The following is a 15529-nucleotide window of genomic DNA, read 5'->3' as shown; positions in this document are numbered from 1 at the left end:
CACCCCCATAGTGTATCTCTGGTTTATAGTTGTTTGTTGATTTTGATTTTTACTTCATTACAATTAGTTTTTTTCCTGGTCCCTTATTTAGGTTTTTTAAATTCCTGCTATGAGTAAGACCATCTGGTATTTTCCTTTTTCTTTCTGGCTTATTTCACTGAGCAGCTCCATCCATGTTGCCTGGTGTTGGAGCAACAGTACCATCCATGTTGCTGCAAATGGCATGAGTTTATCTTTTTTGATTGCTGAGTAATATTCCATTGTGTATATGTACCACATCTTCTTGATCCAGTCATCTATTTTGGGGCATGTGGGTTTTTTCCATATCTTAGCTATTGTAAATAGTTCTGCTATAAATATAGGGGTGCTTGTGCCCCTTTGAATTAATGTTTCTGTGTCCTTTGGGTAAATACCTCTAGTGGAATTGCTGGATCATATGGAAGCTCCATCTTTAGCAGACTGAGGAATCTCCACACAGCTTTCCACAGTGGTTGGACCAGTTTGCACTTCCCCAGCTGTGCAGGAGAGTGCCTTTTTCTCTACATCCTCGCCAGCATTTGTTGTTGCTAATTTTTTTAGTATGTGCCGTTCTCACGGTGTAAGATGGTATCTTATTGTAGTTTTGACTTGCATTTCCCTGATTACAAGTGATATTGAACATTTTTTCATATGCCTGTTGGCCATTTGCATTTCCTCTTTGATGAACTCTTGCGAGTAAAAAAGATGAACTCTTGCCAGTTTTGTCAACATGGAAGGTATTGGAAGGGGTTATGTTAAGTGAAATAAATCAGAAGGGGAAAGACAAATACCAGATGATTTCACTGATGTGTGGAATATAGAGAAACAAAACAAAGGAACAGAAAAACTAAACCAAAACAAACCCTAGAAATCTGGTTCAGAATTGCAGCTACCAAAGGGGCAAGTAGGGGAAGGTGAAAAAAAGGGAGGAGGGACCCCGATAGACTGTGGTAGAAAACTACGGGTGCTTTGGTGTTGGGAGTGGTGTGGTGACATACATGTTGTAAACCATGGCTACCGCAATAAAAATAATACCATAGAGATATTACAGCACTGTTAAGATACTCAGTCTGGTCTTACTTTCAACTCCAACATTTTTTGGGTGCTTGATTTCTAGATTTATTATTGAATTATTTATTTCTAATGGAGGGAATATTTAGATATCCTTATTAGGTTTTACTAACTAACATTTTAAGGAAAAATGTGAAGGTCTTTATAATCAAGATAACTTAATTTAATCCCATTTGCTACAAGGACTTTATGATCTCCTGAGTTATCTTACACTCTGAGCTTTTGAGTTATAGGGCATACTGCGGGGAAATGCTTTAGCTCTTGAAATAAAATATGAAATATATTTTAAGTATCACATTTGATGATGGTAATGATAATTTTTTAATGTTCTGGATAAGAGGCTATGAAAATATTGTGAATAGAATCAGCTATAGGAGGTTTGACCTAGGTAAAAAGGGCCAAGTAAAAATGATCCTGCTGGTATTTTAAATTCATGGAAGCCTCAAAAGCACAGTATCACTTCTATGTATGTTCTCAGTGGAGCTTCATTATATTCCACTTGGTAGAAAAGGAAGCAAAAACTGTTTGAGTCTCGGTCTCAGACCCAGCATGCATAAAACTAGGACTACAGTCCAAGTCTTCTGACTCATTTGAGAATAGGTTGTCCTGTCTTTCACTGTGGAATTCTACAATTCTAATGGAGATATTTGCAAATATGTTGAGGGAGAATGAAGTCACAGAGCCCAGGGCACTCTGTAGTCAGTCTCTTGAAATGTTGTGACTGGTCACTGGTCAGAAAGAGTTAACAAGGCAACCTGGCCACTATAGGGTTACATTCATTTGAGAACCACATAGTTGGAACCCAATCCTGTGTTACAATTAGCTATTAGAACAGCCTCCCTATCTGGGCTTTGGGAGTAGAAGATAGATGTTGAATTTAGTGAATGAAGGTTAATTTATATCTAGTGTTTACTTCTGTCTAGCTTTTTTCTTGATTTGTTTTCAATTCACCTATTCTTGTATTTGAGAAAGTGACTGACTACTTCAAAATCTTTCAAATGATCAAAACTTTATTTTGAATTCTTTTTGGAAACCATTTATAAACAAACAGAACTCTAAGATCCAAATAAATAATAATGCTCAATTGTGAAATTTAATGCAGTGAAACTAACAATTATAGCAGCACTGTCATCTAGCTCAAGCAGATCAATAGCTTCCTAGATGCATTTGTACTTGAGAATTGTTATGGCAGTGGCAAATTTACTGCTGCAAACTTGAACTGTGAAGAATTAATAACAATGGCATAGTATCCTACTGATGCAGCTCTGGTCACCCAGCTGGAGCAGGGAGCAATGCTCTGGTGCACTTTTTATAGCTAATGCAAATTAGTAGTTAGTTGTGGGAATAAAGTTCTCTTCTTGATCTATGGCAGGAGATAGCTCGTCTGCAAGAGTTCATTTCAGACTGTAATTAGTTTATTCATTAAGGTTGGGGAATTCAATGACACAGCTGCATGAGGTACCATTGAAAGCTACCTGAACATATGGCAGAAGGATAATGCAAATTTAGTTCCTGAAAAAAAAAAAAAAAAAGGGGAAATGGTGCAGCTTTGTGCTTTTATTTTACATCCTGCAGTGATTCCCTGAAGGGGAATAGACATTGATTTTAAATGGGGGGTGCAGGGCACTTATTTTCCTTGAATGTTACATACAGTACATGTAATTGTATATAATACCTCTCCACATACGTCCTTAGACATCTTGATTTATACATAAAAGCTTGAATACTGTTCTTTGCTTCCCAGCAAGTAAGAGTAACACCTGTATATCTATTAATAATGTTTCTGTCTCCCCTTCTGTTTTTGGAGTTAGTTATTTATCTAGTAGGGTTTTAAGTGGATTGGAGGTGAATATGCAGAGGTGAAATAAAAGATTGGTTATGTTGGACTTCAGAAAGACTTATAGGTACTCACACATTGTGAAATTCAACTTGCTTGTGAAATGCAAAACTTGGATAGAGAAATTCCCTTAAATCTGGTTGTATGTACTGTAGAGATTAGTCTGACCTCAGATGTTACCCATTGTTATTTAAGGCTTGAAAGCCATAAGGCATATGACTTAACAAAGCCCAAGGCCATTCAAAATGGATTTCAGTGGAGAACTATGGGTGACTTGGTGGTTGGTTTGGTGTGATCTTTTACCTCTAAATTATATACAGTGCTGTAAGCCAGTGTTACCTCAACAAAACAAAGCCAAAAAAGAAAAACTAAGGCAATTTATTCAGGTAGGTTATCGAAAGAATCAAATCTGCATTGTTAGGAAAGAAGCCTAGTAGATTGAAAAAATTGATTGGTGTAAAGCAAAACTTGATTTGAACCATTATTCCAAACCATTCTTATGTCTCTCTTTATAGTCTTTATATGTCACCTATAAACATTCTAAATAGAAATGTTTTTGGAGTCAAAGCATTCAACCAAGGAACAAATAGGTATGGAATTGCAACAGAGCCCTCATACTTCAGTTCATGGCAGTTGATTTACTCTGCAATTAGTGCTCAAAGGTATATATCGACTATATCATATGCTCATACACGATTGTTTCTTCTTGGTGACTCTATCCAAGTTGATGAATAACATAGATGAAACAAAATTCTTCTGCCTTAGGTAAAATGCTTAATAGGAAGTAACTTAGAAGAATGCACATTTAGGGGTTATTCCTTGGGCTTTATATTCTATTTTTTGTATTGTATAAATTTTGTTAAAATATGCGCGCGCGTGTGTGTGTGTGTGTGTGTGTGTGTGTGTGACCTTCATATAATTCAAAGCCTTTCATTTTCAGGGATGTCAGTTAACTTCTGTGAAGAATCTAATGTTTGTGATCGTGGTTGTTGTGGGAGGCAGATGGTTGCAGGTAAGTGGGCAGAAAGGCGACAACAACAGCTGGAAGTAGTAGGTTAGGGAGATGTTAGGGAGTAGGAGTAACGATGGTGTCAGAAACTATTATGCCTATCAGAGCAAATCTAGTAACAAACTCAGTTGAGCAATGGGTCAGGTTAAGTGAACATATCAAATTATCTAGTGATGATAAAATAAAGGAGTCAGGCAGGTAACAGAATCTAGGATCTAGTCTGATAGAGGTCAATGAGCGGGAATGAAATGAATCAGGGTTCAGATGTTCCATGTTAGGATCAGAAAATCTTCCTAGATGGGGCCGTTTTCTACCTCATCACCCCAAACTTTCATGTTTTTGAATGAAATCATCCCTATGACAAAGAGAAACCTACACAAGCATATGTAAGAAGAGGCAAGTAGAAATACCTGGATGGATTTGCAGGGGCAGGCCTTGACTCCAGTTGCATTTATAGTCTTTGGTGTTAACCTCATGACTCTATCACCACAGAGAATAACAAGACGTTTCTCTGACGGTCACTGGACAATGATGCCTTTAAATTTTATTTTTCCTTTTTCCTGTGGGAGTGATGGAGAGAAACAGCAGATTTTACACCTCCTGGGATCACAGAGGTGATTATGGGTTTAGAGTATAGACTGTCTTTCTGTTGCATTGGGGGATGGCAAAAGCTGTTCCTTGCTAGAGAATGTATTTGCTAAGGAGTATCTATTGACTAATCCCAAGTTACTCAAACCTTTGCTAAATTTTTTTGTATGAAGAAGGAATAAAGGTTATAATCCTTGCCTTTCTGAACTTCATAGCCTTTTGAGGAGAGAAAAGATGCAATCTTTTTTTTTACATGCATTCACTTACTAATGAACAATGCTAGATACCATGTCTACAACAAAAAATAAGATCGAAGCATCCTTGCCTTCATGGAGATTACAGTTGAATGAATATGCAAAAACAGAAAACTTGCTTGCTTCAAATGCTCTACCGACTTGCTTAAATCACTTTTTGTTTTGCAATTGCAGAACAGAGTAAGATTAAACAAGGTCTTGTAGTGTTAAAGCTTTGTTAATTTTACAAGATGGTTTCGGCACATTTACTAGTGTCTGGTGAAGAATTGTGATAATTAAAATTCAGTTAGACTAATTAAAACAACTGAAGAAAATCTGTTTAATGTCCTTTTGCTCACAATTTTTAATTTCCTATTTGCTTACTCCCGACTTTGCAGAGTTGTACAGTCCTCTCTGGCGTTTTCCTGTCATTAGGGAAATTTATAAAGTTATGCAGCTCAGGAAAGTTGAAGGAAATCTGTAATAGTGATATTAGAATAAATTTAAGTTGCTTTAAATCAACTTCTTTAATCAATGCATTTAAACCAATGCATTAAGCCATATTCTGAAATATGAAAGGCTGGTTATCAGTCTTCCTAAGAAATTCTGATTAATGTTTGTTATTTTAATATATTAAGTTTAAAATATAGTCCTGTACACTTACCTTCCTCAAATCTCCTTGAGATTCAAAAGCTATATTTATGGTACAATTGGCTAATCAAAACTGTATAGGGAGGAGGAAATTTTTTTAAATTAAACTTTTTTATATCCTTACATCTTTGTTCATTTTTTAAAATATTTAATTTCTCCCCTCAGGTGTGGCCCCCTTGCTTCCCCCCCCCCCCAGCACCCGGGGATTCATCACCACAGTCCCTTGTGCTCTTCCCTCCCTTATTTTGACCCATCTCCCTCCCCCTCCCCTACTGTATGACTCAGATCTATAATTTTCCTGCAAGTTTTGTCTTTTTTTCTAACCCTTTGTTCGGTCTCCCTATATTTTGCCTATAAGCGAAATCATCCAATATTTTTCAGGAAGAAGGAAGTTATAAAAAATGTTAACAGGGTTGTCTCTGGTTGCTACTCTCATGAGGTTTTTGTTTGTTTTTTCATTTATAAGCCTTTTCTTTCCTACAAGAATAAGAGAGACATGGTAATTGGTTCCAAAAATGATGAAAAAAAGAATTCAGGTCTTACTTCATGAATGTGGGATGAGTTTTCAGGTCATGAGTTGTGTTTCCACTAAGGGGCTTTAGAATCTAAGCGGTTACAGTTCCTTACTCTGCCACTGAAGAGCTGTGTGATCTTTCATAAGTTATTTAACCTCTCTGAACTTCCTCATATATATAATGATGAAGGAAATTTTACCCTTCAGGTTTGCTTTTAGCAGGTAATGTGCATGAAACATTTATTATCATACTTGGCACATGTAGCTATTACTAGAATAGGAAAAAAGATGCCAGTGTTTGGAAAAGTCCTTAAGTAAATTAATATTGTTGACTACCTAATTTAGGAATATCAATCTTTCTCAAGGATAATTGTCAACTCTGACAGCAAGGTATGAACTTCTATAATACAGCAGGCATTACAAAGCATTACTGGAGGTTAGAATTTTGTTAGTGACACTGTGTGGTTTTGCCAACAAGGAGTCACTGCGTTGCCACACACCAATTAACTTCACCCCTCATTAGTAATGTGTGCCTGCAGACGTTATTTCTTTTGTGCTATCTTATCTCACTAGGATGCCATCCAAGAGGACACTTAAATAAAAATCCACTTGTCATGTCTTACTGTTAGCTGAGCAAGAATAGGGTAAATACCATTAAGGTTAAACTATTACACTAACCTCAGTTGAATGAGTGACAAGAAGGTCAAGAAGTGCTTCATCTAAGCCAAGGAATGGCCAGTTTTGAATGACAAAATGGCATCTTCTAAGCTGGGTTTAATTAGGGGTGTTGGATGTTCTTACTTGAAATTACAGGAGAAAAACTGTTCCATGTTTTTCCTTCTTTGGGTGTCTGTTTTTAATCTATAGTTATATTGCCTATTCGAGTACATTTGAGCATATTTTTATATCCTTTTCTTCTCCCTTTCCCTTTTTCTTTCTTGTCAAGAATTATTTCCTGAGCATCATTTAAGACCAAACACAAAGCTTAATTTTAAGAAAGTGTAAGGCAGAATTGCTGTCCTCCGTATCGGTTCAGGCAATTCAGGTACATTGGTAGGAGACAGAAGAGCAACAATGGAAGGTCATTTTGGGTGATTATTTCCAGATGAGTTTCTAAAAAAAAATTCTGTGTTGACATTTTAGTGAAAGTAGAGCTTGAGACTTTATTTCCCTTCAAGTCTACTAGACGAAAACACTTTTTTAAATCTTCAGTTTCCCCAGATCATAGCTGGTGCTGCTTCTTTGATGTACTTTTTCTACAGACAGTAAAATTCCAAGGTGTCTGGAATTTGAGAACCATGCTCCATTAACACTAATGAGTGGCTTATGGTCAAATCTTCATGGATCAGGCTGAACATCTCCCTGTAGGTATTGTTTCACATTTCATTTCAGTGGGCATCACACCAGCCTGCAATAAAATTGCTTGCATCATTGAACCTGTAAGGGTGTCCAACAAACCTATGATTTACAGTCTGGAAAGTATAAAGTTTAATCCAGGCTGTTATTGAAAATTTCCTGCTTTCTTGGTTGTTTTTATATTCAGATCAAATGCAATTATAAATTTTCAGGCCCTCACTGTTTCCTGTAGAACTTGGGTCAAGACACTTTAAATGTGGAAAAATATGACTTTAAAAGCACTGTTCTAACAATAGTGGAATCATATAGATTTGCTTCTGAAAATCTAGTGGATGTGTTAAACATCCACAGCAATTGAGTTGCTGTGTTCTCTGTTTTTGTCTTATAATGATTTATTTTTAAGATAACCTTCAGATGCATGTGAGTAATTTTTAAAATATTTTCATGAAAAATATGATATTCAAAAATCATAATTTCTATTTCATATACAACTCTGAATAGTATTTATATTAGTCATAACTATCTTGATTGCAAATTTCATGTGCGCTAACATTGTTGAGATGTATAATTCAAGGTTAATGGGAAAGCATTCTGTTAACATGATTTAGTCATGAGCCACAGCTTGAGATTTTACCTTCTTACCACTAATGAGTCACCTCCAGATTTTCCTCTAAAGCTACAAGATTCTGAATCTTTGAACTGCTCCAGGGAAAGGCTTTGTGCTTGTGTGTTTGCCCTTTTGTTTGGGTAACTGGTTCTCGCTAGCATTTTTCTAACCAGTCAAGTCCCTGCTGCAGTCTGTTAGACTAAGAACCATTAATAATTGGAAATTTGTAGCTGTCATAATGATGTTGGGGATTTTCCAGAGGACTTGAGAAGGACTAAGATTTATACTTAGTTTCTTTAATGGGCCTTAATCAAGCAGACATTGGTCATGGCCCTTCACCCACACTAGGTACAAGACTCGGTTGGCTCATCTCTGGTCTGGGGATGGGCCTGTGTCTTGTTTTCCCTAGGACACACTCACATACTTATCAGTTTTGACTTTCTGATAAAGGGACAATGCTTCAGGAGGGTTGAGGTAGTGTGTACTAGGATGGAGGTGCTAGAAGTTTTGGAGTGTTGAAAGTGTATTGGACAGAAGAAAAAGAAAGAAATGCCTAACTGAATATTTAAATTAACTAAACCATTTTTGAAGGGAGCAGAAAGTAGGAAGATGAGAATACTACATTTTCTTTGGGTCTGTCTCTTGCTACCCCCAGGCTAGGCATTTAACACAAGTTTAAATGAAAGATAAAATAGACATTTTTGCTGTAATTCTCTCATATCCAACTTGGTACCTCTTCTTATCCCACTCAGTCTTTCATCCAACCATAAGATAAAGTGGAAAATAGTGGAATTTTCTATAAAGTTTGTAGTTAATGTTACCTGAGTGGCATTATGCTTCAAAGTGGGGAGAGTGGCAGTTGGAAAATATCTTTCCTGGGGAATGGATGAAAGTTTCTGTGTCAAACTTCTTTTTGCCTCATAGTCTTTTGCTTGGGCTACCCTTTGACTAAAATCCCATTCTCCATGTTTTCACTGAGGTCTCTGCTTAAACATTAGCTCCTTACTTACCTTTTGTGACCTGCTCCACCTGAAGTGGGTTCTCCCTCAGCGCCCTGCCTCCCTCTGCTTCCTTCTTCTCACTGCATGCCTCTCTCCCTGGGGAACAGTTACTATCTGCTGCTCCCCCAGACTAAGCTCCAGTGGGCAGAGGCTGTGTCATTTATTGCTGTATTTTCTGGGTCTAGTACCTGGTAGAGATTCAAAAAATATTTATTGAGTTAATATATTCACTTTTCACCTCAGGCTCTGAATGTAGACCCTGAATGAATACCTATAAAATCTCAGCTCTGTGCTGCTTGCTGTCTTTTCATAGGTGCTCTATTTTGAGATGTAGTGCCTCACATTTCTGAAATCAGGATATGTATTAAAATACACATTTAATGTGATAGTGGTTCTTACCCCTCAAAGATGCTATTAGGTTGATGCACATCATACAGCTAAATGTGCCTTAGAATTGAGGACATCGTGGTAGGTAGACTAGTAATTAATTTAAAATGGAGAGATTACCCTGATATTTAGGTTGGGCAGATGTAATCACAAAGAGGGGAGTGGGAGGGTCAGAGTCAGGGAACATTTGATAGCAGAAACAGAAACTGGAGTGATACTGCTACAAGCCAAAGAATGCAGGTGGCCTCTAGAAGCTGGAAAACGTAAGGCAATGAATTCTGGAAGAGCCTTTGGAAGAATCAGCCCTGCCAACCATTTTAGACTTTTACCTACAGACTGATAAGATTGTGAGTTTGTTTTGTTTTAAGCCACAGCAGTGAAAGGAAACTAGTCAGTTGTGTTATTAATGTTCATTCTGCAAATATTAATGTCCAGTTTCATAATATTCTTCAGTGTTGCAAAGGCATGTCATTGATTCTCTCTTCTTGGTAACAAAGTGTCATTGATATTTCAGGATCTAGAGAGGGTACAGTTGTGGACTATTTTGATGACATTTTGCAGATGCTGTCAGTCCCCACCACAGATAGAGTAGGGGGGCAGAACAGATGCACTGACTGACTGAAATACACTGCTGAGTGTATCCCCTTGACTGACTCCATAGGTCATCTGTGGATTGTTCCTAAGTCAGAGATCAATCATCTCCATTTATTTCAGTGAGCTCTCAAGATGCTAGTCTTTCAGCAGAAAACCAGGAAATTTCTGGAAAAGCTGAGATGATGGCTTATTTACCTGTATTTGGGCATCTACCTGTATTTGGTAAGGACATTCTTGGGCCAATGGCCCCTCCTTATCTTGTGTACATGGTGAGAGTTAACACTGAAGAAACTTCTCTGAAACAATGAGGCCTGAGAATAGGCAGAGATGTGCCCAGCTTCCCAGGCTCTCAGTGGGAAAATGTCGAGGCAAGTTTCATGCAACCTCCTGTGGGACCCCCTCCAGGATTGAGCCCTCCTTGCCCACAATGTTCATTAGTGACTCTCTTATTGACGTGCTTTGCTACTTTCTCTTCAATCTCCATCACTTGATTACTTCCCAAATTAACTTTTGCATCCAGCCCTTGACTCAGGGTCTGCTTTTAAATGAGTTCAAGCTGGGACTTAAGTGATTAAGTGATTAACATTCAGCCACACCAGCCATTATTCAGAATCTAATCTGTTCAAAATTCCTTTTTCATGTAAGTATTTGCATTTGTTACTTCTGCCCTGAATGCTTCTAAGTCATGTTCAGTCCTTAGGTCGCCATTCATTTTTTTAAAAAAGATTTATTTATGCATACAAGAACTGGGGTACAGGCCAGAGATGTAAAGGGTGAGAGGATTCACCACAGATAGAGTGGGGAGCAGAACAGATGCACTGACTGACTGAAATACACTGTGAGGAAGCAGCAGGGCAAACAGGAGAGGTTTGCTGTGTCATGTGGGTTAGCTCCCTGGCCGGGGATTGAACTCATGCTGTGCTGTTGTGGCTGTGGATATCTTCACAGTGCTGCCACTTAATCCCTTATGCCACCAGGGAGGCCCTTATGTCGCCATTCAAATGTTACCTCCTCAGAGGCCCTTTCCCTGACTTTCCTGCACTTTTCCTTCATTCTACCAGCTACAAATGAAATGAGTTAATTATTTTATTGGAGGATAATTATCTGTTTATATGGGCCTATATGTCTATAATTATCTGTTTATATGTTTAGGTTTTTGCAAAGGACCTGCAGAACACACCAATACTATATGGTGTAGGTGTAAAGTGAAGTTTGGAGAAATTTTCCTGCAGAAGAGGTCATGTGGTATCTGTGGCCCCATCCTGTGCTGACTAGCTGAAGTGCATGCCAGGCTAGCACCTCAGGACAAATGGTGAGGTGTGGTCCCAGGGAAGCACTGCGGTATGCCACTGCACGTATTTATGAAGACACTGGGAGGAGGCTGGAGACATTAGTCACCATGTGATAGTGGAATTTTCCAGTGGAAAGGTGGCCTACTTAGACTAGTACTGAGCTAGAAGTATCACTCCAATTGTTAAATAGACATCTTCACCAGTTAAAAAGATGTTGAGTTCACACTTCCAACATAACTATATTTGTAAGTTTGTACATATACCACTGAGAAACTCAGTGTCAAATAGTAGAAAAACTGAATTACTTTTTGGAGATAATAACAAATACAAATAAAGATCAGATAAATACTAATATAAAATAGAAAATTGCAGTTGTGCAATTTCTTTTCAGAGCCTAATAGATCATTAGTGTGTGCCCAGAGTTGCACACTTAGTGCGGTGGAGATTCTTGCTCTAGAGCAGTACTTTTCTAAGCAAATAGATCCCCTGAGGAGCTGGGTTGCTGATTTGGCGGGGCCTGGGATTCTGTATTTCTAATTAGCTTCTGGGCGATTCCAATGGAATTGGTTTGTGACCAACATATTGAGTAGCCAGAATGTAAAACATCTTGCTGTCTCAGGGGTCTCCCTGGTGGCCTAGGGGTTAAGTGTGAGTGCTATTACCCTTTGGCCTGAGTTCGATCCCCAGCCAGGGAGCTAACCCACATAGGGCGCAGCAGACCTCTCCTCTCTTGCCTGCTGCTCCCCTTAGCAGTATATTTCAAGAGATCTGTAAATTCTGTTCCCCACTCTGTCTCCAGTGAATCCTCTCACCGCCCCCCCCCATAACTCTGACCTACACCCCATTTTGTCTATGAAAAAAAAAAAGACTCAGGCTCAATTGGTTTAAAAAAATGTTGTTGTCCAAATATTTGCAAGCCACTGAGATTTAGATGCTAAGGTTAAGTGGAGTGACATGGCATCTTCTATTATTTTGGAATAGGTTTTTCTTTCTCGTGTTTTGCTTTTTCCAGGCAGAATCAGTGGAATGTGTGTGACTGTCACTGTGTTGTTGAAAGATTACCTCTCAGAAAATACACAAAGTGAAGAACAACTAGGCAAGGTAAAAGTTTGTTGATTCTTTGTTTTCTCCTGGCCTTTTAAAATGATGTGTGTGTGTGTGTGTGTGTGTGTGTGTGTGTGTGTCTTTTATGTTTGGTAGGAACCTTTAATTAACACTATTTTTGAAATTTTAGTTTGTGTAAACACTCAAAGGAAATTGGGGAATTTCTTAATCTAAATATTTGTTTTTCCAAATTTTGTTTATCAAGGTATGCCTCTGAAGAGATTGCAAGAACACATTGGGTCCCATGAACAGGCTCTACGTTGGGTGTTTCCATGCTACTTAATTTCATTTCTGACTATAAGAGCTGAGAACAGACTGAATACAAAGGCATGCACCATGCGTATGTGTGTGTGTGCGTGCATGCATGTGTGTGTGTGCACATGCATCCATGTGTGTACATACATGTGTGTTTGTGCGTGTGTGTGTGTCTGTGTGTGTGTAAGAGAGAGAGAGAGAGAGAGAGAGAGAGAGAGAGAGAGAGAGAGAGAAATATCGCCTTCTTTCTGACCCTCCATCTGATCTGATATGAGAGAAGGGGTAAACCACTCAAGCTCCCTGTGCTCCCTAGTGGAGATTTCCCAGTTAGTGACAGAATCTGAGTGATTTGCAGGCATTTGTGTGTTGATTGTCTTGCCCTCTAGGCATGAGCTGTGTTGTATCAGGAGGGCAAGAGGGTTCCAAATAGATTTAATATTCCTTGTATGAGCTTCAACCATCTGCCCGCCAGCTCTCAGTGTGAGCATAATATATTTCCAGAATCAAACACAAAGAGTCTGTTTTTTTCCTTCTGTTTCCCTCCCTTCTACAAAGCCGTTTAGTTTGGATCATTTGTATTTTCCTTGTCTTTTGGGGTGGCTTACTGCGGTTACCTTTTTGCACAGTCATATTTACTTTCATTTTGCCTTCTGATGCCTCTGGTTTATTTAAATAGTTTCACCCTGTCCTGATCTCTGTGTAAACCCCTACAGAACTCTATCTTTGAAATTAATAACTATCTATGAAATCTTGTGGATGCACTCATGGGGTAGTTGGAATGAAACTGCAGACATTTCCAATTGGTGCAAATTAGACCCTGGACACCTGACAATTCTTCCCAGGATAATTCTGAGTTCTGTTTGCCTAAGTGATGAAAATTTAACTTCGTCCCTCTACTAGAGAAATCCTGTGACTGTTGATGGGCTTGTCCTAGTAGCTTTAGTTTATTATTATTATTTTTTGGCAGACAGGAGTGAGCCATTACTTTTTAGATAAAACAGGTTAGAATGAACAACAGCACTTAAATAAGACATTAAGTATCTGTTTCTATTTCTCTCCCCAGTCTTACCCCATTATCCATAATAAAGTTGGATTTCTTTTTCCTCCTAAGCCTCCTACAAAGCATCATATTCCTTCTCAACACATCTTTAGGCAGCTACTATCAATATACTCGATTTAATGCTTTATCATCATTGGTTTAAGAGGAAATAACATAAATATAAAATCTTTTAAAAACACTGCCTCCTTGAAACTAGCAATTTGTTACTGAGGGAAACAGTAAGATCCTCTCTGCCCTTCAAGTACACCAGATTGAATAATGCCGGATAAAAAATTCCTTTAGTCATGTATCTTTCACAGGGATGAATTATTGCTATTGTGATGCTAATGATGATAGTAACTGGAGATGACCAATCCCATGTACACATATATTAGGGTGGGAATAAAATGACTTTATTCCTAAAAGGATCATCTGTGACTTGTAAGGATGCAAAGAGGCAGTGCATCTGGAGAAGAAAACCTCATTATGGTAGTTTTAATTTTTAAAAAATTTCCTTATGTAACTGGCTTCAGTAACTGGTAGGAACAGTCTGTCTGGGCATTCAAATGCAGAGGATTGCAGTGGAGCCAGCCATTTGGTTACTATAATATGCAGAGGTGTCTTGCTTGCTCATTTTTTTTGCCTCCTTTAACCCTGAAGCCTATATCCACCCTGTCCCATTCAGTGGACTAACTCCCTGGAAAAATCACTGCCTGTAAAGTGAGTGCTTAAAGCAGGGGACAGTCCCTGGTGGCCTCTAGCTCATTTTAGAACTGAAGTGATAACCCATCTGTCATTTAAAGTAATTGGCAGAGGTGGATCTCAAACTCTGAAAAAGATGAAAATAAGTGAAGTCAATCAAATAGAGTTATAATTTAAAATCACATGTTGGCAGGGGAATTTGGAAACAGTCTTGGAATGCTCCCAACATTATTCAGCAAGCAAATGTTGGTCACAGGGGGTGACTAATGGAAAGTGAACTTGGAATATACTCTGTGCAGATCTGAGGGTATAAGGGTCAAAATTCTTCAGTTCTAAGTTTTATGTGGTCAGCAAAATTTGCATTATTTTGCATCAGATGATATCTATTTAAAAACTGCTTCCTCTTTACACACATACCACATTCAATTCTCCCTACAAGAACAGACCAAAAGATCCCAATCCCTTGCTGCCTTTTTAGTCAAATGAAGGTGGCAGGGGAGCTCTGGAGGACAGGTTAGATACCTGACTTGGCTCCGTCTTTTTTTTTTTTTTTAAGGTTTATTTATTTATATAAGCACTGGGTACAATCAGAAGTGCGGGGGTAGGGGGTGGGAGGGTGGGTGAGAGAATTCACCAGAGCCAGAGCAGGGAACAGAACAGGCAGACTGACGAAATACACTGCTGAGGGGAGCAGCGGGTGTGGCAGGAGAGGTCTGTCGCGCCATGTGGGACCCTGGCCTGCGGCCGGGGATCAAACTGGCACTGCAGAGGTTGCTGGCAGCTTCGCAGCCCAGCGCTCAAACACTGTGCCACCAGGGGAGGCCCAGGCTCCATCTTTTTTTAACTACGTGACCTTCAGAAGGTAACATCTCCACTCTATATTTTCCTCAGTTGTAAAGAAGAGATTAACATAGTGTTACCCGAAGGAGTACATCAGATGATCAAATATAATAATGCATAATAATTTATGAACAGTGCTTGGCACAGTGCCTCCCACACAGTAACATATTGACTGCGATTAGTGTTATTACCACAGAAGTGAAGGGTGAAGAAAATGGGAAAATGGCTTCCACATCATGATTTATGTTGTTTGGCTATGGAAGACATTGCCTAAAATGCACTAAAATTCTGCCCATGAGAATTGAGAGGGCAGCACTGATACACAGTAAGGAACAAAGAAAATATAAATAATGTTTTTTAAAAAATGCTTTGGTTTAAATATGTGGTTGCTCTAAAACTCACGGAGATGTGAGGTTGGAGGGGAATCATCC

The 15529-nt window shown here is 38.7% G+C and overlaps 1 long non-coding RNA gene across 1 annotated transcript; it reads left to right on the top strand.

Annotated features, from left to right (window-relative positions):
* The first annotated feature begins 3874 nt into the window (after positions 1-3874).
* On the top strand, positions 3875-12254 carry LOC119261105 (uncharacterized). The gene is made up of 3 exons (XR_008549211.1): positions 3875-3938; positions 11019-11178; positions 12171-12254. It is a non-coding gene; the product is annotated as an uncharacterized LOC119261105 (long non-coding RNA).
* The last annotated feature ends 3275 nt before the right edge of the window (positions 12255-15529 follow it).

Source organism: Talpa occidentalis, unplaced genomic scaffold, assembly GCF_014898055.3.
Source record: "Talpa occidentalis isolate TD23 unplaced genomic scaffold, MPIMG_talOcc4v2.1 talOcc4.6, whole genome shotgun sequence".
Classification (NCBI taxonomy): domain Eukaryota; kingdom Metazoa; phylum Chordata; class Mammalia; order Eulipotyphla; family Talpidae; genus Talpa; species Talpa occidentalis.
This window is presented reverse-complemented; position numbering and strand designations above follow the sequence as displayed.